This window comes from Stegodyphus dumicola, chromosome 10 (genome assembly GCF_044657685.1).
Source record: "Stegodyphus dumicola isolate Sdum_Otavi_A_Nest chromosome 10, ASM4465768v1".
NCBI classification, from domain to species: Eukaryota; Metazoa; Arthropoda; class Arachnida; order Araneae; family Eresidae; genus Stegodyphus; species Stegodyphus dumicola.
Window position 1 is genome coordinate 39,663,879 of NC_140777.1, and position 24,377 is coordinate 39,688,255.

Consider the following 24,377-nt stretch of genomic DNA (forward strand, 5'->3'; position numbering starts at 1 on the left):
CTGCACGATCCCCAAGATTTCATTAAAGCCATTAACGTAATAACTTTGAAATAATGTTTACCAGCAACGGCGATATAAGAAGTCATTCTGTGTCACACTGTAGCGTATTTTAAAAAAATGCGGAATATCGCCCTATTAATACTTTTATATTAACAATTTTTACACTAATTATATATACATACATACATATAAATTTGGAAGCAACTATGCTTAATTTCAAAAAAGGGTGTTACGTAAGAAGAATGTTGAGGCTTCTAAAAATTACATTAGAAGGAGGACACCCTTTAGATAAAAACAGAGTATTTTCAATCTCAAAGCATAAAGCAAGGCAATTTGGAAGAAAAATCTCCACATGTCTTCAGTATGCGGAGAAACTTATAGATAAATGCATATCACCCGATGCAGTACATGATATAACGGAAACAATTTTCAAAACAATACAGGAGACAGCGACCAACACATTTGAACACCGTAACAACAAAAGAATACTAAGATTAACTGGTGGACAAAGGAATTAAGATGTCAAAAGCAACATACAAAGGCCCTTCGTAGAAAAATTAAAAGTCCTGAGGGGTTGAAAATGAAAATATGGATAAAATACAAGCAACAATTAGCAAATTACAAAAAGAAAATAACTGAAGCAAAATTACGCAGCTGGAGGAATTACTGCTGTATTAATTAAGAAACATACGGCCAGCTGTATAAAATGGCTACAAGTAAAGTTTACAGTCCCGCACATATCGCTCTTTCAAAAGATCAACTCTCACGTAACAACCAGCTTGGTTATGTCACTGGAAAGGTTCTCAATAATATTTTAGTTGATGTCTTCCTGAAAGATAATGAAGAAGACGATGGACATTCACATTCCGATATTAGATACAATAGTACCGCTTCAGATACTCCAGACGATGTAGAATTCCACTCACAAGAAATTAAAAAAAATTATTAAGTTTCTTCCAAATAATAAAGCTCCGGGACCTGACGGATTAGACAACAGGATTATTAAGATCACCACGCAATGCCTTTTCTGTTCCACAAACTAATAAATCTCTGCCTCAAATTTTATGTCTTCCCAAATTAATTCAAACAAGGACAAACAATACTATTCAAGAAAAATGATACAGATCCTACGGATCCGGAAGCCGTCAGACCAGTTAACCTCTTACCTGCAAAAGGTAAACTTCTGGAACGTGAAATCGCAGGCAGAATACGCCACCACTTAGAGAAAAACAGTACCATAAGCTCCAACCAATACGGCTTCAGAACCTCTCAAATCTACATCACATGCGATAGCAGAACTCCAAGAGCATATCCATAGGAATAAATCTTCAACTCTCCGTGCAGCAGTACTCGATATGGATCTCAAAGTTGCGTTTGACTCCGTGTGGTGGCCTGGTATCTTTGAAGCCTTGCGCAACATTAAATGCCCTCAGAACATATTCAAGCTAATAAGTAGTATCTTAACAAGTAGAGGAACGATAATCATTAGCAACAACTGTAAATGGATGTCTTTGTGAAGAATTTTCTAAGGGAAAATGGCTCATATTCATGTCACAAATGAAGAAAAACAAATTAGCAGCCAGTCGTTTTGCTGGGATCGAATCCAAATTAATCTTTCATTATTCTGGGGTCTTAACAACTTGTTAGGTGTTAAGACCGCAGAATAATAGTTAGTGTTGAGACTAGCAAAGGTGGGGTCAAAGCTACTTCAAAGACGGAGAGGAATATAAAGGAATAATGTACACGAATTTCAAGGAACTTCGTTTAAGCTAACATGACAAGACATACTAAAAACAGAAGATTAACACCAATTAAAATGCATTAAGAATCGCTTTATATATTTCATATTCTTTTACCTAGGTGCGAAATATCGAGATAAATGCAAAATAATAAAATTCTTTTCTCAAGTGCCTTTTATAACATTAGTTTCCCACTCTTAATTTGGAGTTCTTCCCTTTAACCGTGTTTGAAGGAAGTCACATTTATTAAATGCAGCAGTATTTTTTTCCCTTTTTATACCGTTATTTCCTTTTGTGTTATGATATGGAAGTTACAGTCGAGGTCTTCCATCTTGGCTCCATATTCAACGAGCATTTTAGCTCAGTAATACCATTTTTGTTTATTTATTTATTTATTTTGAGATTTAAAGTCTCAAGCGTTTTTCCCTTACAGGATAATATCATTTATTATTTAGTATATTTCAGTGGTTTCTGCGGGATGGTGTTTTTACATTTACGAAATAAAGTATACGGACCGAACCATTCTTTTGCTTCGAAGAAATTTATTAGAAACAATAACTTTATATTTGTATATATTTGTTAATTATATTTACGAGCATTTATTTATCTTCTCCAGCATTCCTGTACATATAAACAATTTTATGTTACGTTTTTATGAAGTAAGCTTTTATTTAAAACTCATAAAATAATTAATGAAATAAAATTAGGAAAGAAATACCATGCAGTTTCACGGGAACAAAAGATTAATTAAATCTTTTTACAAAATCAATATACAGTTTTATGTCACGAAAAATAAAAGAGAGAGTGTCTTTGATAAATACGTAAAATTAATGAATTATGCATTTGACAATGCAGCTTGATTATTAGGTTTTGTTATTTTCTGACGCTAATTAGCCCAGAAGGGTTGTTAGTCTCGAAATCGGATTTTGCATCGAATCACTATAAACGTGTCTTTTCACTTTTCATTCGACTCTGTTGCCATTAGGCAAAGTGTAAGATATTTATTTTCAAACTGAATCTCTTTATTTTGGGTTACTAAACTAAGACGTTTTGAAAGCAATAGATGCAGTTCTTAAAAATACTCATTTCTTACTTTTGAATCGTATCGATTTAAATAATAAAAATGCATTTAATACATTATCTATCTAATAAAAACATTCAATATTTTCATAGAACGGCAATATATATAAGTGAACAGAGGCAACAGTGCGCGAAGTAAAACTTTTTTTTTTATCTCCATCGCGCTAGACTATCTATCGGAAATTCTAAAGATATGCTGTTTTTAAATAGTTTGTGATTTTTCTGTTGAATTACATTTTATGTGGCTTAAGTGCGAAAAATTTGATGTTTGACAAATAAAGCTACCACTTGAAACTTTAATAATAAGAGAAATATAAATTTTTGTAAGCCATGTGATTAAGAGACCTGAACCTTGATATGATGAAACCGAAAAAAAAAAAAAAAAAAAAAAAGACAAACATGTGTACAAATAATTAACACTGCATCAGGTGCATCAAATAATTAACACTGCAGCGTAACAACTCTAAAGATATGCTGTTATGCTGCTTTTAAATTTTTTGTGATCTTGTTGTTACATTGTACATGGCGTATTTGCAAATAAAACGATGCTTAATAATAAAGCTAAAAAGACAAAAAGGAAAAAGGAATGGTTAGTGCGAGTCAGTTCCCCACCAGACTGGTAGCCTGCGAGCTCAATGAGAACGTAAAAAAATTACAATCCTTTTTGGGCAACCGTTAAAATTTGAAATCCTCCAGATTATTTTAGCCCAAAGAGGATGTAACAAAGAACGGCAAAGTTTCAATAGGGCGTTTTGTGGCGTTTCACTATAAACGGCAAATCACTTCTGAAATTGTCACCACTAAATATTATCGCCTTGAAATATATTTAAAGAAATTAAATAATGAAGAATTTGCATAAATGTATGCATGTTTTCCTCACTGTGAAAAATCAACGGTACCTAGAGCCATCAAATTTTCCCAATCCTGCATCCCAATACGGTTCATTACATCAATCACGGTTCGTCCTGCATCCCAATACGGTTCAATTCAAGTCCTGCATCCCAATACGGACACCTGGAATTCCAAATTTTGAATTTTGAATTTGCTTATTGTGTGTTTCATATTTTTAAAACTTTAACGAATTTTTGATTAACAAGCTAAACGATTATCTACAAATGTCAAAATTACATGTAGAAAAATAACGTAAGCTCTATGACTATCGCTGAACAAAACTGTAACTATAAACTTTAATATTACACTATATTTGTGCCTGTTTTATTGTTCGCTAAACCATCGATTACTCTGTAGAGGCAATTCGTTTTTTTTTAATTCGAAATATACGTATATTGAATATTTCTTAAATTATTTACTCGAATATGTGTTATTTTTTATTATGAAAATCTTTCTCACATTTGGCGAAGCATAGAGCAATTGCGATGAAATTTTGCAATAGTAATACAATATTTAGAATTTCGCGCTGTAAATAGTATTAAAAAAAGAAACGGAGAGAGTAAAAACAATCTAACTCGTTAGAATAGCAAAAGGAGTATTTCCTTAGCTTCTTAGTTTCGTTTTCTCTAGCAATAACGGAAATAAAACTCCAAAGTATTTCTCTCTTAATGATAATTTCTTCGGTATTAAAGTCATCGTATACATAATTTAGTTGATACTCGTATTTTTCACTCAAAACATTTCTAGGGAAAGTATAACAAGTTAAGAAACAATGACAAGAATTGAACTATGTTTTCTCTCAATGATTTATTTGAACATTTTATCTAGTGTAAAAACCATTTTTTCTCAGTTTATTTCCATATGGCAACTCGTTATTCTACGCCCCCTTCAACAATCCACAGAACTAACGCCTATTAAGTAACATTACACGCTAAAAACACCGTCCCGAAAAATGTGTCTCACAAGGTGTACCGCTCGCTCTAGCTACGCCACTGGCAGCAGCATTCTCATTACTATAAAACTCTTGATTTTTTCCCTTTCTTCATGCTGCAAGTTTAAAAGTTTCTACTCAAAGAAATTAGCAAAACGTTTTCTTTTTTTCGCGCACTATTAAGAATGTCGCATCGAGTAGTTTCGTAATGCGACAGCTTATGATTCGGTTGAGCTGCGCAAAATAATCTTCGAAAAGCTATTTTTAAATTCCATGACACGTTTAAAATGTTTCTGTCTTACAGCTGTGAACAGTTACAGCTGCTCAAACCCGATGATGAATCGCGCTGTATTGGAGTGAATGAGGATATTTCAGGAAGAGTCCCTTTCACATTAGTGATAAAAATCACGGCGCAAAAATGTCTCATAACAAATTGTCGTGCACCTTGGAAAGAGTTCTGGAATGCGAAGGATTAACGCTTGAGATTAACTTCGTGGAGATTTGCTGATAATGCGCATAAGCTATGATGGGAAGGAAGGGGGTAATATTTCAACACCTCAACAAACACCAAGACAGTTTTATCTACCTCTAATTTGCGGGGTGAATTTTGTGCAAGTCATAAAAATATCACTGTCGCTGAAAAGCCGCCTTTCATGTCATGGTTGATGATTTCAAAAAAATAATTAAAATTACCACGTAAGTCAGGAATGTATCAACTTCCTTTTGCGTTAGGGCCCACCATCTGCCGAGCAGTAAAGTAACTGAACACTGGTAGTTCGATCCGAGCTTCGAATCCTGCGAACGGGCTGGCTGCATATGTGTTTTTGTGGTTTTCCCCATGTTTATCGTGTATACATTAGCCCACCAGCGGCCGAGCGGTAAAGACGCTGAAAACTGGTAGTTTGGTCTGAGGTTCGAATCCCTCGAAGGGGTTGGCTGCATGGGTGTTTTCGTGGTTTTCCCCATGTGTAACGTGTATACGAGCCCGTTTCCCTTAAAAAGTCCTCCATGAAGGCATCCCTCCCTTTAGGCAGATAACCCTCGTGTGCTTTGCCATAATTGAATAATCCAATCCAATTATCGCGTATACGAGTCAGTTTCCCTTGGAAAATCTTCCACCAAGGCATCCCTTCCCTTAGCCCTCGAAGCTTTGCCGTAATCACATAAATCAATCCAAGCCTTTTGCGTTAATTTCGGTGTATTTAGTATTTTTGTAATAAACGTAAAAAAAAAGATTAGTGACGATGCTTGTTCCTGTTTATTCTGTATTGAGATGAAATGTACCTTTCCGCACGTGACTGAAATGAAGTAAAAAGTAGTTTCTTCTTAATAAACTATCTACATTCTTAGAACATTTTCCTCTAACTGTAATTTCGGGAATGCATAAAACTCACTTTCCTTTATTTGTGGTATTTTTCCTGTATTTTTTATGTTCCGTGAAAGTAATTTTAATTTTAAATTTGTAAAACTGTCTTAACATTTTGCATTCATCAATGGTATTTATTTCATGTTTATAAAACTTTAATGAAATTTGATTAACAAACTCAATGATTGGAACAGTGGAAACACTATACGGAGTAAAACATTTTTATCGTCAGTGCACGAGACCGTCTATCGGAAATTCTAAAGTTATCATGTTTTTGAATGTATGCGATTTTGCTGTTGAATTGAATTTTATGTGGCATAAGTGCGAAGAACGTGATATTTAATAAATACACTTAGCACACAAAATGTTAATAATAAAAATGCAAAAAATATGTAAGCGGCAACCGCAGTAGCAGATTTAGCGTTACCTAGAGTGCACCACGTAGAGGCCTGCTACATTACACCCCTAAGCTGCTGTCCCAGCTTAAATTTAAGCTGTCTAACTAAGAAAACTGAATAATGATATCATGAACTGACAAGAGTAGAAAAATGTTGTGCCAACAATTAAAACTGCATAGCATGTTCTAAACATATACTGCTCTTCTGCACTTAAGAGTTTGCACTGTATTGTAAAGAAGTATTGGAGAGTTGTTTGCCTAATGATCTAATAATCGATGGTCAGGCATTTGATGAATAATAAAATGGACATACTGCTATGCTACTTTTATAATTTTTGTGAGTTTGCTGTTGATGTGTATATGGCGTAAGTGCGAAGAAAACGATGCCTGACCATTGATCATTTCGTGCAACATTTCGATAACAATACGATGCTTAATAATAAAGCTAAAACGACAACAAAAAGAGGGGTTATCAGGAGTGAGTGCAACAGCCAGACTGGTAGATTATGAGCTCAGCGACAGCATGAAAACCATGAAAAACCCTTTTGCCCAACCGTTAAAATTTAAACCCACTCACACATTTTTGCATTTTTTTAAATTAATTTTTTGGACGCATAGGAAAAAATACATATGTTTGTATGCAAATGATTATTTCTTTTCGTATTTATTATAATAGCTTGATATTTGATAGCATTTTGAGTTTGAAATTTGTAGAATTGGTCAGAAATTATTCGAAATTATTTTCGTCACGGATTGTAGATGCTCATCGAATAATCGAGTTCATTTTCAAGTGAGAAAAATCTCTTTTTACACATAATTTGTGTTCCTCAAAAAGCCATTATTCTTAGCACAAAGATTCATAGCTGAGCTCACTTACTTTTGACATGTACGAATAAAATTAATAAAATCTGTTTCTTCAAATCTTTGAATGAGATTTTAACGCATTCTAAAATTAATTAGCTTCATTTATAGATTTTCATTCACTCTGATGCTTGCTTTTAATTGTGAAGAATATATTGTACAGTCAGACTTTAAATAACTAACATTTCCAAAATTCATTGCAACATCGTATTTTCAACAAATACATAACTGAAATCGCTTTGGCAGCCGCATAGAATTTCTTCGGTGCCTCGAGTTTGAGACCATTGCTTTAGAAAACATCCCTTACTATAAATTTCTAATTTAAGAGAGCCTTTTTAATTTTGTATGCAGTTTTCATTCACTGGTCGCATGCATTAGCAGAGCAGTTTTTATTACCCAAAGGGACAATTGGCCCAGAATGGCTATTAATTTCGTATTGGCATTTTGCGTAGGTTCACTACAAACGACGTTTCACTTTTCAAATTGTTGTCACCAAATATTAGAGCCCTGCATTCCATTTAAAGAAATTAAATAATGAAGAATCTGCATGACTGTGTGTATGTTTCTCGCACTGGGAAAAACAACAGTACGTAGAGTCTTCAAATTTTGAATAACGTACTTCTCCACTCGAATCTGGCTACTGGAAATCCATATTTGGAATTTGGATTTTATTTATTATATATTTCATATTTTCTTAAACTTTAACGAATTATTGATTAATAAACTCAGCGATTTCAAAGTGAGCATTGGCAACACTGTACGGAGGAAAAATATACTTTTATCTCCAGCGGAGACTGTATATGGGAAAGTCTAAAGATATACTCTTTTAAAATTCTTTTGTGATATTGCTGTTGAATTTAAATTTCTGGTTTAAGTTGTAGAGACTTTTTTTTTTTGTTTTTGTTTTGAAAGCAGGCAAGATGAAAAACTGTTAATTTAGACATTAGGTATTTACCGCCTTCGCCAGGAATCGAACCACGGACCTCTGGATATGCGCCCAGGCTGCTGACCACAACACCACGAAGGCACGTTAAGAAGGCGGGAGAAATACCTTATATACTCCCCCATTTAAAGGGCGACGTATGTTTTTAGGGGACACAATTGCCAAATCCTGGGTGTGGAAAATCATCATCCACCAACCATTTTAGTTCCGGCGCCACTGTAGAGACATTAGATATTTTTGGAAGCAGGCAAGCTGAAAAACAAGCAGCGCTTTCGCCGCGAATCGAACCACGGACCTCACGATACGCGCTCAGCGTGCAGACCACTACGCCACTAAGGCACGTTAAGAAGGCGGGAGAAATACCTTATTAAGTGCGAAATATTTAATAAATAAAGGTTACAGACAAAACGTTAAAAAAGTCCCTTTAGGCGTAATTTTAAAGCTGAAAGCTTTAAGATTTTTTGTTGTTGTTTATTTTTTTATTTTCGGAATTAATTATTTTTTATTCATGGAATGTATTAGAATTTTAAGCAAGTTCGTGAGTAAATTTTCAATATTTCTGTTGCATCTTTTGAATAAATTTCTTTTGATTTTACCCGAAATTTTGTATAGCCATGAACAATTTTTTGTCATGAACTACTAATTGCTTCAGGGTATTTTCAGACTTTACCTTATAATTCTTTCATTTTCTCACTAAACACTTTTTAAAACTGTAGCATCGTACAGGTTTACAGTTTAATAGGGCTTTGGGAATGCATTCAAGGTTATTGGTAATATTCCTTCCATAATTACAGATGTTACTGTTCACAGCAAGCATGTTTCGTGTCCTGGCAAAAGAAAAGTATATCCAGTATTTGTTGCAAGCCTCTTATTCAAGCGATCATCTAAAATGATTGCCTATATCCATCTTGAATAATTTAGTCTTTGCGTTATTCAGTAAATAGTGCGGTATTTCATATCTGTTAATTTGCGAAGAAATAATTTTATATCTATTTTTATCCTACCTTAGTAGTCTTGCTATTATAAAAACTCGTTTTAAATAAACGATTTTCTATTTTAAATAGACGATGTTATATTGAATTTATTTCTGGGGGACTAATTCTTGTACGTAAAGGTTTATTGTCTAACCTGTTTCAGGTATTCATAAAGATCATATTGCGATTTATCTTTAATGTAATGATTTTTATTTTTTTAATTTTAAATTATCCTTTTTAACATATTGAAACTTGAACAGTAAACTTATGAAGGTGTTAGACTGTAAGCGGATGTTTTTAGATTAAAATTTTTTCATTTAATTTTAAAGGGAAACTCTCTTTTTCATCTTTGTAAGTTTAACGTATTACTCAGCCGTAACAACAATTTATTCTAACTTTAATCTGTTTTTTCCTCCTTCTATACTTCTCACTATATATGCACTCACACACATAGGTACATTTACGTACGCATTTCGAAATTATTTCGTATGAAAATCTGCTTTTCTGTGCCAATTCTGAGGCCATAATACAGAACGGTAAAAGCATTTACAATTCCAATGCAATTTTTTTTCATAAACCACCAGGAATTCAAGAGTATCCCGAATTGCTTTTGGAAATGATTCATGAATGATTTTATTTATTAAAAAACGCTCACTTAAACGAACGAAAACCGAACTCAACGTTCGTAAAATCTTAAAAATCGTTTTAAATATACTTCAGAGATTTATTGAAGGAAGAAAAGAAAAGCTAAATAAAAAGAAAACACGTTTATTCGTGCCATGGACTTTTTTTCTTTTTTTAAAGCGAAAAACGTAAAGAAAAAAATGAAATAAAATAAATATATTACAACTAAAGAAGAGAAAAGGAGAGTGATCTACATATCAGGGTTAAAGCGAATTCTGAATTTTCTTTAGCACCAAGAGAAATAAGAGGAGCTAACGGAAAAATGGCGCTTTATACATAATTCATGGTCTGAGCAAAGGTCGGGAAAAAAATAAGAACAGTAAAGGAGTGGATAAAAACGATACTGAAAGAAAAGAAGAAAAAAGAAGGAGGGGAAAAAAGGAAATATTAATACGAGGAAAAACAGGTTGTGTGATATTTTATTTTCATTCTTTTCTTTTGATATTCATTTTGTATATGCGCTTGCTGTCGAGTTACGGATGAAAAAAAAAGTTTCACAAATTACTTAAAATTCTCATGCCTTCGGGTATGAAATTTGAGAACAGGTGATAACTTTAATGTACTTTCTGAAAAAATAGATATAAGTATGGTAATAAGTTGTGATATATTTGGCAATGGTAAATTCATTAAAGTTAATTCGAAACTTTTCCTCGAAATTTCGTAAATTCAAAGCAAAAATATTCAGAAGTTTCACATATATTTGATAATTTTAAATCTTCTATTTCAATTATGCAGGTTGTAGAACTTGTATATGAAATTTTCCATAACAAATAAATCTGAAACTGAAGCAGTAATTGACTTTGTATTTTTCAAAGTGAAATCTAAATTTTATAATAAGTAATTTTCTAATCCTTAGGTGAATCAGAACCATTCATTTATATATATTAAATAACTCAGACGAAACCATTTTCAGGTATTTATTAATTAAATCATTCCGTTATTTAATAAGAATATAAATCTCCGCTTGATATTAATTTGTATGGTATTAAATGTTTTTCTGTCATTTGACTTTCTAATTACAGTAACATATTTTAAATATAAGATTTCATAATTCATGCTTTTAATTCCCGGGGTACAAGTTCCGAAATTAGTATGCCTGTTGTAACCACTTAGTTTAAAGTTGTTTCAGATGTTAAAATAAAATCTTCACACAAAAATCGTATTGTAATTTATTTAACCAAAAGAAGTTTATATTTTAAGTTGTTATATGTAGTGTGTTTTACATGCATGAAATGGTCATTAGATCTGCTTAAACTTTGTGCCTGGCAACTCTCCACACAGATGTGAAGATGAACACACAGGGAAAGGGTTTAAAAGGCCCTTTATTTATCACAAATTGTATTACAGAAGGCACGGAGTTGCCTGTTTACACAGAACACCGAACACTAGTGGTGAGAACTTAAAACGATAGCAATAAATTTAAAAGGCAGCTATGTAGTGCTAGACTATACAAATCAACTAAAGCTAAAGGGTTGACTCAGAAACTTGCACCGGCGAAATATTAACTGGACGACCAGAACGCATAGCCGCTTCTAAGATTAACAGCTGAAGGATAAAACAGCTACCGTGCTTTTTACTAGCGAAATCACGCTCTGTCCAACATTTTTGTTTCAACAATTTAAATATTCTCGTTCACTAAATTTGCATCCTGGCGAGGAAGTACGAGGAAAAGTGAGAGAAATCAGGAAATGCTAAGAAAATAAAATAATTGTTAATAAAACTAAACAGGACTCTACTCTTTCCTCGCCAGAATTTATATGCGACGCATAAAAAGGCTTAAAGCAGCCTTGATAAAGATAATTAATTTCTAAACCTAACCCTTAGACAACTTTCACAAATAGGTCGTGACCTTCTTAATTTAATTTTTACAGACGAAATATCGTACCATTTCCATAACAATTCTTCCTAGCTTTTTTCGTCTTGACTCCTTCCAGGCACCTAGAAGGAAAATAGTTTAGAACGAGTTGCATACATTTAATATATTCACTTAGCTTCCAAAGGTTCTACACGATTAGATATATTTCATTTTCTGTTACACGGGGAAACAATTACTCATATTCACATTTTAACCCCCCATGCTCTCCAGCAAGGTGAACTGATATGAAAGCGTGGGCTCATGTAAAATGCTATCTCCTAAGACTGAACACTCTCTTCTAATCGACATCCTACTTGTTAGCATCTAGACTGCCGAGACATCAGAATTACACCTTACGTTCAAACTGCAACTCTGAGGTGCTAATTCTAGTGAAAAATTAACTTAGTGTTGGCTTTAGAGCCTAACTTTAATTTTCATGCATTCTCAAGCTACTTTTTACTTTTAACCTACATTCGATTATATACTATTTGACGAAACTCATTCACACATTTATTTCTGTTTACAAGCAAACAAATATACTTTTGGCATTCATGAAATTTTATCGAACTTTTACATTTACAGTTATTTTACTTAGCCTTTCTGAAAACAATTCTAAATCAATTACATGCAACAAAATTTCTACGAGTAACGAAGTTGCTTTAGTAAATTTGAAAACATGCAGACATTTCCTAATTCTGTCTTTGAGACTAAAAGTGAACATCTCGTTCTTGGTGATTTGCCAAACCCTTATTAGTGTCGGATCGCCGCTGTCCTTCTTGTCCATCGGCTCTTTGCGTTTTATGTTCACCTCCTTTCTCCCAGGTGCTCTTCTTTTGGTGTTGATTCGTGCTTGTCGTCGCTGGCTTCTTCTGTGGTCTTACCATCGATGTTTCTCGTTCAGCTCGGGAATTGGCGACCTCTAGCTTTCTTCGTCATGAGCATAAGAATTGAAGGGGTTCTATGCTTTAGAAAGAATTTATTGCGCTGGATCGGTTGGTGGGAAGGTTGTTCTAATAGTTGCTTCCGTCATGGATACTGTTGAACCCGTTCGATCGATGCCCACCTTTCTTGTCATCTGCAATCTTCATTTCTGGTTCTTTGGCATTGCTTATCCTTCACGCTCGCTGTATCTTATAGGTGGTTCTTTTTTACTTCGGACTGTCGTTGATTTATTCCTCTTTTAAGCTTGCCCCGGACTGTTTCCTTTGGGGTTCTCAAGTCTACGGGTTTTGACTTCAGGTTCCCTCATTCTAGCCTCCTTTCTTTTCTTTTCTGGAATCACCATCCTAGACGTTGAAGTACCATCATTAGTCTTTGACGCTGGGGTTTCCTTAGTTTTTGTAGTTTTCTAAACTTCCTTAGTTCAGAAGTTTTTATAATTCTTTAATTTCGTTAATATCTGTAAACAAAAATTGACATTTGTCAGTAGCATTTACTGTTCACATAACTGTTAATTAACCTAAACATAATCTATCACTAAAATTGAGCTTTTTGAGAAACATACTAATTTATTTCCCAGTTATCTCAATTTTAATTCGCGTACTCAAATTATAAGCAGTGTAGAATGCGAAATGATCCCTTAAGAATCCAACTGGAACTGAACTCAAAATGATGCCGAGATTTATTAATTTTTAAACGTGTCTTTAATGGTCTAACAGTATAGTATAACACAGATGCAAAGCGGTTATGGGATTGTTTTGTCTGAAAATATAGCTTCCATTAATAATGTGTTTTTGACAATGCTTGGAGACAAATGTTGTCTAAGTTGTCCAATTAAGAGCATGATGTACTGATTTACAGTCAAATTACTTAAGGGAGAAATGTTGATAAGTTTATTTGTATAAAAATACAAAAACAATAGCGGTTACTTTAAAATCTTTTTGCGAAGTGTATGTTATTGAGCCCTGATTGGAAACATTTGTTTACAATACCACTATCTAAAATTTTAAACCCAAATTGGATAATGTGAGATGTAATAATCGTGTAAAGTAGGCCATTAATGTAAGCAACAGGTTTGAGAGATTACTTTACTTTGAGAGGTTATTGAAAAACATTTCCTCTAATACTGTTATCTAAGGCGATTGAACTTGCGATAGAGATATAAAATATGTCGAGGGCAACTAAATTGTCTACTCTCGCTACCAAATTAAAATCTCTTATGTAATAAAACAAATTATGAGTTATAGAGACATTTCTTACTAGAAGTGTTAAACTATGTTCTTAAAGAAAACGGTTGACAGTCCTTTGTAAATTATACTATTTATCTTCGTGGTTTAATTTGCATTTGTGATACAGTACTTTTCATGTGACCGTTTCCATTCTTCAGTTATTTGCGACAGTTATTCTATTCATTTTTGGCTGTCCATCTCAAAACATATCATAATTCAGTGTTCAAGAGGCTTCAGGGAAATAAATACATTTATGTTTTTAACATTAGAGAAATCAGTTCTGTTTGTTCATTTAGATATGCAAAATTTTCACAGCAAACACAAATAGTTTTCTTTTTTTTCATATTTTAATTTTTAAATTTTAAGTCATTATTCATAAATATGAGATTTTTTAAATCTTGTGTTAAAATGTCTTCAAAATATGCAAAAATAAAATATGCATCATATACAGAAAGGCAATTTAAAAGTCGCTGAAAATGCGCTAAAAGGTGGAGTATCACAAACAGATATGGCGGTAAAGGACGATAGATAATTGATAGATAGTAGTACGGTAGTTTATTTACTATACCCTGTTTCTAGTTAATTTAAAGGGAGAATGTTATTAGCCAAAAACTAAAAATGAAGTAAGCAAATTTCAGTGAATAAATATTTTTTGTATGAACTTCATTTTTTTAGAAACAAAACAAGTCTTAAACGAAAACAAAATATATTGTAGACAAACTTTATTGGATGAACATTTCAATAAGCAAAGAATATTTGCCAATATAAGCTACCCCCCCCCCCGCAAAAAAAAGGTGCGTAATATTTTCTTAATTCTTTTCTTAACACTTTTTGTACTTTAAATTTTCACTTACATATTGTTTTTAAGTGATTAAGTATAGGAATGTTTTAGTAACCGATTATATGTAAAAATCAATAAATGCTATCACCAATATGTATTTTCTCTGTGATGACTGCTTAGAGAAAAAGTCAAATATTTGGATAGCCGTTTTACTGAGTACTTGTAGTTTATGTGTCGAGAACTATTTAACATGATAGATGCTATTATTGGATAAGTCGAACAACAAGAATCAGCGTAGTGTATGTAAATTTTACAGGTTTCGATGGTTCTATGTTTAAACATTAAAACTAGTCCTGAAAAACTTACAGCTGATTCTTGTTGTTTGACTTCTCCAATAATGTTTATTTGGCATGTTATTTAGCCTAAATATTAAATACTAATTTTTATTTTGAGATTTTTAAATTTTTCTCTGCGCACTTTCCATTCCGTTGGAAATTTGAAAATGAAAGGAATTTCCTCTCCCAAGCGATCTTGTTATAAAATTGTATTAACAGCTCTATAGTAACTGTATTATTTTTGTAATTAGTATATAATGGCTTGTCAGAAACAAATTATTTCGTTGATCTAAATTCGTAGTTCTGTGTCTTTAGCTGATGTTTGTGAAGTATTACTTATTGTAGCAGTTGGCGTTAGAGCACATTTTAATGTTTTAGAACATGGGATTGGAACGTCTTTGGAATTTCTCTATAATTATTTTGAACGAAAAAACTGAATATTTACGAAACATTGCATGAATGCAATATTTGTAAAACAAACAGTATATAGCATTGAGAAAACAAAATTAATTTTTATTTCTTCTAGACTTTATTGGAAAGAGCTATATACATAGAACGTTTTCTGCTACTAAACAATAAAATTATTATATCTCTTACTGGATTAGAAATGTATACAATGTGTGTATAAATATTATAGTATCATATACCAGAATGTCCTTCTGTATAATATTTTATTAAGAGAATGTTGTAACAATATTCACGGAGCATCCTATACTTCATGCACATCATATGCTTCATGCATGTTAAAAGTTACCACGTTTTAACACATATTGTTACACTTTTAATCCAGGTAATGGCAAATAAACTCATAGTTATAATTTCGTTAATTTTCATGAGTCGTTTAACGTAAAAGAGGAGAACGAAACTATAGCCAAATAAATTTAAGCTAATTGGAAAGGGAAATATAAATTTAAATTAGAACTGCTCTATTCTTTCTAGCAGTTCTTTTTACTGAAATTTAATTTTCTGTATTGGTCTTATTCACATTCAGACTTTAAAAACTTCGAAACTATATTCATGCTTAGAATACTTTACAGAATATCAAGAAATAGCTCTACATATACCTGTTTTACGCACTTAGAAATAATAATAATAATAATAAAATAGCTTGGAAAGAGAGTCTGCTGAAAAAGCGAAATATTATGTTATTCCGTTCGTATGCATATTTAATTAAATAATTTCTAAATAAAGAGTTTTAAAGTACTTGGTGAAAAATTCAATTAGATGAATTAATGTATAAACATTAATCGGCGATAATCCTATATTTTAATCTATGAAATTCGTGCCTGTCGCATATTTAAAATAAAAATTCAGTATTGGCGCACCTTTAAACACATGATCGGATTGCTTAGAAAGCATAGTTCATCTCCTCCTTTTATCAAACGAAAAGTGTATTTGTATTTATTTTGTCTCAGTCATGTGCCAGGAATATAAAAAATGCAATTGTACATGCATTTGTCTTATAATAATCTCCATCACGTATGCCTGGAAACAAAGTAAAAGGATTACATTAGGTTACTGCGAATGTATTACGATTGACTGCCTTTCAACCTAAGCAGAAAACATTTAAGCTCAACTGCGTATTTCCCCGATTCTTTTAATTTTCATCAATGTATTGAAGCGTACCTCATCAGCATCTCGGTAGCCGCAATGACTTTCAACAACACAAGCGACTACTTAGAAGCGGGAAATAACAGTGCCACTCTCCCATAAGACTACTGAAGTGATACATGGTGATCAAAGTTTTCCAATTTCCTGGCGAAACAAACTGTCGATTCGTTAGATTTGTCTACCGACTCTTATGCATTTAATGTATAGAGGAAAGGAAATCTGGTTTCTATTCTATCTTTACTGCTCTGGGAGCATACTTCTTCTGTTTGTTGTTGTATTTACCTTGGAGTCCCATGTTGTCAAATTCAGCATTTATACGCACACGCAATGAGAATAACAGCAAACACTACTTATCCATTACCATTATTATCCAGAAAATCAGGTCGATTAAAAAGGTTCTGATTCCAGGTTTCCCTTCCGTAATCAAAGTTTCATACATTTGAGAGAAATCTTTTTCCTTATGTTATTACAACTAAATATATAACTCAGAATTCGTTTCGATATGATCATATATATATATATGCAAAGTATCTAGCTAATAAACTGTGGAATTAATAGCAGAAAGAGAAATATTCAGATAAAATACAGGTATCATAAATTCTATTAAATAAAATTTCTATAAAAATACAACTGCATTTTGTTAGTTTATTTTTTTATGTAGCGAAGGATTATGTATAGCTCATGATTATGTATACAGGTACATTCCTCATTCTTTACCGTGTGATATTTAAAAATAAAATCTAAATTTCACACTTATTTTGGACAGCCGAAAGAAGTCAGAAAATTTTCATTTTTGAAAAATTAAAAAGAAACTGAAATTTAGTACCTGATCTTGTACAATGTTTATATAAACATATCACCATTACTTATTATAGAAGAATGATGTCTGAATACCTTTTTAAGCATATTTAGTGTACCTGCAAATAAATTTATCATAGAAAGAAAGAGTGATTCTGAGCCGTCAGTTTTACTGGTATATTTCAAGTCTTTAACATATCCATAGAAAGCAACAGACGTTGACTGTCGACAGCGAGGTAAATACTTACTATTCCAGAAAAATGTATACACTCTTTGTCATCCTGTATCAGAATACTGGCATTAACAATTGTTCTGAAATTTAAGTATGTTGTAGTATGGTTTTTCGCTCAACAGATGTCGTACAGTCGGTACGGTTAGTGAGATAAGAAAATGGCAATAGCACGCTTGGCGTTTGAGCAAAGCGTTTTGAAGAAAATGAGATAAGAAAATGGCAAAGTACGTTTTGAAGTGCTTTATCAGGTTTGGGAATGCCATCGAAATACAGCGAGTGCCATCGAAGTACTTGGGTATTTACGTAAATATTTTTTTAATAACATACTCAACGATTTGAAGGCGAGCAGCACCAACACTGTTCGAAGTAAAGCATTTTTATCCGTAGTCCACACCAGGCTGTTGCCATTTGGAAAAATGTAAGGTATTTATCTTTCAATTTTAATTAAAATACCCGGTTGTGTGAAAGTGAGTTGCCGCAGCCGAATATAAAATAGTGTTATCTTCCACACACCAACGTTTTGCCATTCAGTAAAGCTTAAGATTAATTTAAGCTTAAGATAATTTTAGGACCTGTACTTTTGAGTGTTATTTTTCTTCATAGATTCGGATTAAGCAAAGTTAAGTGATTGTTTGGCTATATATACGAATATCTATAGTGTTCAGAGTAACAATAAGTGATTTTACTTTGAATTTTTGCCTTGCAGTATGTAAAGGCAGCTGTATAATTCCACAATCTGAAGAGTGGAATGCACGAAAATCTACTTCTGGAGGAAAATTCCGAAAGAATTTATGACTTCCCCCGCCCTTATGTGCTATTGTGATGTGAAATGAAAGTCATATTTTCGTACTATTTTGGATTATCCGCGTTCCGATTCACGAAGCTCGGTTAAAGACATTTAGTATATTTCAGAATCTGCCCAATCACGAAACACCCGAGTTAAATTTTAACGTACTACTAGAATAAATAACCAATTAATGAGCTATAATTAGTTCTGTAAAGTACACAACCCCTTTGTCTCAGCTTTTAAGAGTTCCTGAAAGTAGTTAGATAGATTAATATATAAGAACTCAAAGACGTTAAGCAATAATGGGAAGCGAGAAGACGGTTAAGAGAAACTACTTCTAAAAAGAACCTCTAATCTACATTTTGTTCGTAATCAAGTTCGTTTCCGTTCGAAAGCAATTTCCAGTCCAATCCAATTTCCCTTTTAACTTCCGATAAGCCAATTACAGAACACAGGCGCTAATCTTTTAATCCAACTCATCGGATAGAAGTTTCTAATTATAATCACTTGCCTGCTCCGCCAGCTTAAGCTGATGGCTTGTATCTTAAAGATCATTGGTTGGTTCGGTGCGCTCAGTGAGAAGAAAGAGTTCGCTGAAGATTGCAATACATCCGACCAGACGACTTCGTCCCTCCCGTATCTTCTTCTGTCTACCCTAACGATGAAATACAATTTTCGTGGAAGGCAGCGTGGTTTCTAAAATCTGTGTTCGGTGTTGTTTGGTTTTATCGATTTCGTTTTGTTTCTTAAGCCTTGGGCTGTTGCAGCCACCATTTAACTTGAAGATGCATTATTATTCTGAGGATGCTTTAATTTTGTCTTTTAGTGAATATTAACGTATTGTTGAGCTCTTGTGAATTGTTAGATTTTGGAATGCTCGTTCTTTACGCTGTGTCAATACATAATTATTTGCATTAAAATAAATATTTGTACTTATATTTTATTTCTGTTATAGTCAACATTGTGCTTAAAAACTACGATCATTTTAACAAATGGATGACCAATATCATATTTACTTTCATTCTCTCTCTTTTTTTACTAATTTTATCTTACGATGTTAGAAAGTGGAAAATTTTGCAAATAATTCAATTTCCGAAGCACGTACTTACAGTAGGACCGTAAGAAATTTAAAGTATTAATGAATAAACTACGAAAACATCATTTATATATATAAAAAAAACTATATTGTAATAAAAACACATAGTAATATTAACATTACAATATCTAATAAGATAGCTTCATTTCTCCATCCCTGTGCCTGAAAACACACCTGCTGTTATTGTTGTCCAGCGCTCATCCCTAGGCTTCAAATCTTTTAGAGTTGCTGGAGTTGTTGCCTATGTTTTCTGCTACACGTTGCAAATCGTTGCCATCGTCACCGTTGTCATTGTCTTCTCCATTGTCTCAGTCTATCTCCTCATGTGCAATGACTTTCAAAATTATTGAAGAGCATTAGATATCCCCATTTTCTTGAAGATCTTCGCTGTCTTTTTTTCATCTATCATAACTACCCAAAATCTAAGAGCAAACCAATTTAGTGGCAGGTCTATGCAATTTTATGGTTCATTTTCCGGTTTTGTTCATTCAAAGAATTATCAGAACCATTATATTTCTCATTAAAATCTGATAAATATATACTGTAATTCTACTTCAATTTGAAATAACAATTTTATTATTTTTAATTTCCTCTATATCATTCCAGTTTTCTAATTCGCTGAAACGCATTTCAATAAAGAAATTATACCCTGAATTTTACGAAGTATTTTCAAAATATCGAAAACCATTCAGTAAAGGGCTTATTTAAATACACATTTCATAATTTAATTGTCTATTTTTGATTCTTTCCCGTTGAAACTTTGCTTTGGGCTTTTATATGTAAGTGAAGGCTGTTTGATATCACCGCTACATGATAAATACTAACAATATCTTGGGCGAATTGATTGTAATAGTCAGTGTGTAAATAGTGTATGAGATAATAATGGGAATATATTTGAGTAAATCACAAAATTCTCAGATTAATTTTGAAAACTGAACCTCAGCTTACATATGCATAAATACATGTCAGCATGCACTAGAATAAAATAAACAATCTGATAGCAGCGATTGATGAAACAGAATAACTAGTAATAAATCGTTTCATTCTTAGTTTAATAAGGAATATTAAACTGAAATATTTCATGCAAAATTGTAATTTTTAACACTAATTATGTTTTCTTTTTCGTTGTACTAATCAGTGGGTTTATTTTGTAAATATTAATTTATTTACATTGCATGTAATCATTTTATATTAATTAATATATTTGATATCGTTTCTGACTATCTTATTCCCTCTGTAGAATGTATTCTTTATAATTATCTTGAAACAGCAAAAGAAAAAAAGGTTTTTTTTAACCATTGTACGTGAAAGTCCAGAGCAAAATTTCACCTGTACACTATTACAAACATAGTGGTGCTCTCGTCAATAATCAGAATAAATGCAGTAATATTTTACAAATGCCTGTGGATTACTGAAATAATATTATTCAATCTGCAAAATTGTCTCTAAATTCTAGAACCTCAGATTTATTTTTTAAATCTTCAGAGAATGATATTTTGTAAAATGTGAATACTTTATGTTTTTCAAACTATCTTAACCAATTAACCGCCAAAACTACAAGGAATGTTTCTTTTCTCATGAAAATAATAACAAATATTAAATTAAGCATTTATAGCATAAATTTACATTGAAAATAAAAAAAAAAATGCTCTCACCTGTGGAAAAAGCGAGTGTTGCGTTCGCGCAACGTTAGCGGAATAAGACTACGGATGTTGAGCGAGTAGTATTGTACTCGTGTGATGTTTCCTTTGAGTGGAGAGCAGAATTACTTTTTAGCTGTATAGCGTTCTATAATTCTACAAATCACTTTACTTTTAATTAATTTAATATTAAAATATACATTGTATTTCTTTTACAAAGACAGATTATTTCAATTGAAAGATTCAAGCATGAAAAGCTTCATTACAATCATGATTAAGACACAATAACACGCCGAATAAATACTAATTCAGAAGTCAAACAACAAAAATCAGCGTTAATTTACAAAATTTTCACAGGACTAGTTTCGATGGTTTTACCGAACCATCATCTTCAGCTGCAAAACCGCAAATGAACAAGATAGGAAATAATGTTTAGATAAGATAAGAAAGCCTGGACAAGAATAAGCAAGTGGCGCCATCTGTTGGCGAAACCAGAACTAAAACATAATTTCTCTAAAAGCCGAAGGCAAATTTGGATTGGAATTAGGATCGTTAACTAGAACAGAAAGATTTTTATGAATGTGAAATGCCTCTAGAAAATCCAGTTCTCCAATGGAAGATGTTTTTTGAATAATTTTGGCAGCAGAAAAATTGAAAGTGTGATTTTCGGACCAACAATGTTGAGCAACAGAAGACTTCTGTGTTTCATTTTTTCTAACATATGCCTCATGTTCTTTGACGCGAAATTTTAAGGCTCTCTTAGTTTGGCCAATGTAAATTAAACCGCACTGGCAAGGAATCCTATAAATACCCCAGGAATTCATATCCGGAATGGGGTTGTTGGTCCGAAAATCACACTTTCAATTTTTCTGCTGCCAAAATTATTCAAAAAACATCTTCCATTGGAGAACTGGATTTTCTAGAGGCATTTCACATTCATAAAAATCTTTCTGTTCTAGTTAACGATCCTAATTCCAATCCAAATTTGCCTTCGGCTTTTAGAGAAATTATGTTTTAGTTCTGGTTTCGCCAACAGATGGCGCCACTTGCTTATTCTTGTCCAGGCTTTCTTATCTTATCTAAACATTATTTCCTATCTTGTTCATTTGCGGTTTTGCAGCTGAAGATGATGGTTCGGTAAAACCATCGAAACTAGTCCTGTGAAAATTTTGTAAATTAACGCTGATTTTTGTTGTTTGACTTCTGAATTAGTACAATCATGATGTAAAGCTACATTACATACTTTGCATCTATAAAGAGTCTGGTTATGATACTCTTTACAACAAAGTCTTTTTTTATCAATGGACTTTACGATAAAATATCTACCATCTCCATGCAATGGTTTTTGAATGCTGAATTTACTAGGTCTTCCTGTTGCTGATCTATTTCTGGCTAATTCTACACTCTCAATAGGAGTTTGCAAAAGGAATAATTCATTCTCGCGTCTGAAATCTAAAAGAGACTTAAAAAATGTGCGGATATTTAGTAAGTTTAGATACGGTCTCAGCTCATATAATTTATCAGTATTGTCAATTGACTATTGTCAAAAGCAAATTCTGCTTCATATTCCTGTACTGCAAACGTGATATCAATACTCGTACAACAGGAACAGAAATGTCCTTATCAAAAGACCAATAGACTTTTTTTTTTTTGAGGTAAAGAATGATATCCTGTAAGCAATATTATTCCAATCAATCTTCTCATATAGGCTTCAGATGCAATAAATTCTGTTTTTTTTTTCCGAGGGTATATATTTGTCTGTTCAACGAGAAGAGAGTAAATGTCTAAACCAAAAAGAAAATCGAAAATCTGTGCACTAGTTTTACCTTGTGTTTTGTCTTTTATAATTTCTCTTCTATCTCTTTCTTCATGTTCTTCCTGAGACATAACTAACAGTTCCTTTTTTATACACTTCAAGATTTCAGTCTTCTGCTTTTTAAACTTTTTGGTATGATTGTAACTGCTTTTAGAAGGCTGAAAATTACTTCTTACGTGAATTTCAACTTCCCCAGCAGTATCATTTGGTAAAATATCATTATCATTATTTAAAAATTGCCATTCCTTTCTTCTCCGTCACTAGCCTCTGCAGCTTCTGGGGGAACAACAACAACATCAGTTTCATTCTGTTCATTATTAATATTATCATCATCTATTACTTTATCAAAAAATCTTTGAAGGGCTTCTTCTAATGTAAGATACCTCGTTCTAGGCATTTTTAAACAACCAGAACATCGAAAGGAATGAGTGAAAAAGGAGATAGACTACCCGTTTCCTGCTGACGTTGCGTCAACGCAAAACCTGTTTTCCCTTCCTTCCCAATACAAATATAAACATCTGACTGATGTAATGTTCTGATAAACGGTGACCTTGACTAAAAATAGATTACTCATAAAGACGGCGATTCTTTCGTTAAATATTTTCAGCAAAAATACCCGGTCGAAAATTTTGCTTAAAGTATGAGATTAATTATTATTAACAAAATGATTGTTGAAGGCAAATATTTTTTTACAGAAATAATTTTCATAATATTCCCTATACAAAATCATCTGCTGGTATAAAATATCTTAGGTAGTTATATTTATATACGCATTTATTTTGACCGTTGCGTCAACGCAACACCAGCGGCTAAGGGGTTAAGCATATCTGAAAGAGGTTTATCAAAGTTTATCTGAATATACTGTAGTTTCTTATGACGATGACTATTACGCTGTACAGAAATATGAAATAATTTATTATAGTATACATGTAATATTTTTGATGATGTATCAATAGAACTTAGTAGAGAATTTGCTAGTTTTCTAAGGAAGAAGAAAACAATTAATTTTTTGAGTCATGGGCGAAATGACTTTGCAGGTAATAGCTGTAATAAAATGGCAATTGTTTATTGCATAGATGGAATGATGGACTTGCAGACTTCTGGCAGCTGCAGGCGAAAAAGGTAAGCGTCGCAGTTATTTATAACCTTAGTTTATTTGTTTGAGTTCTGGACAGCGATTGGGCACCTTTTCCTCATGTGGAAGGCATTATTCATTAAGCTATCGTTTTTATTTTGGCTTTCAAAAATTTTACTCTATTAGATGAACCCTTCTTTTGATGTAATTTCTTTTATCTTTTAACGATGCAGAGGCTAGCCTAAGTACTCCGTAAATTAAATTTCCTTGATCCTTCCTTGAGAAATTACAGGGAAAGAGTGACGGAAAGACGAAGT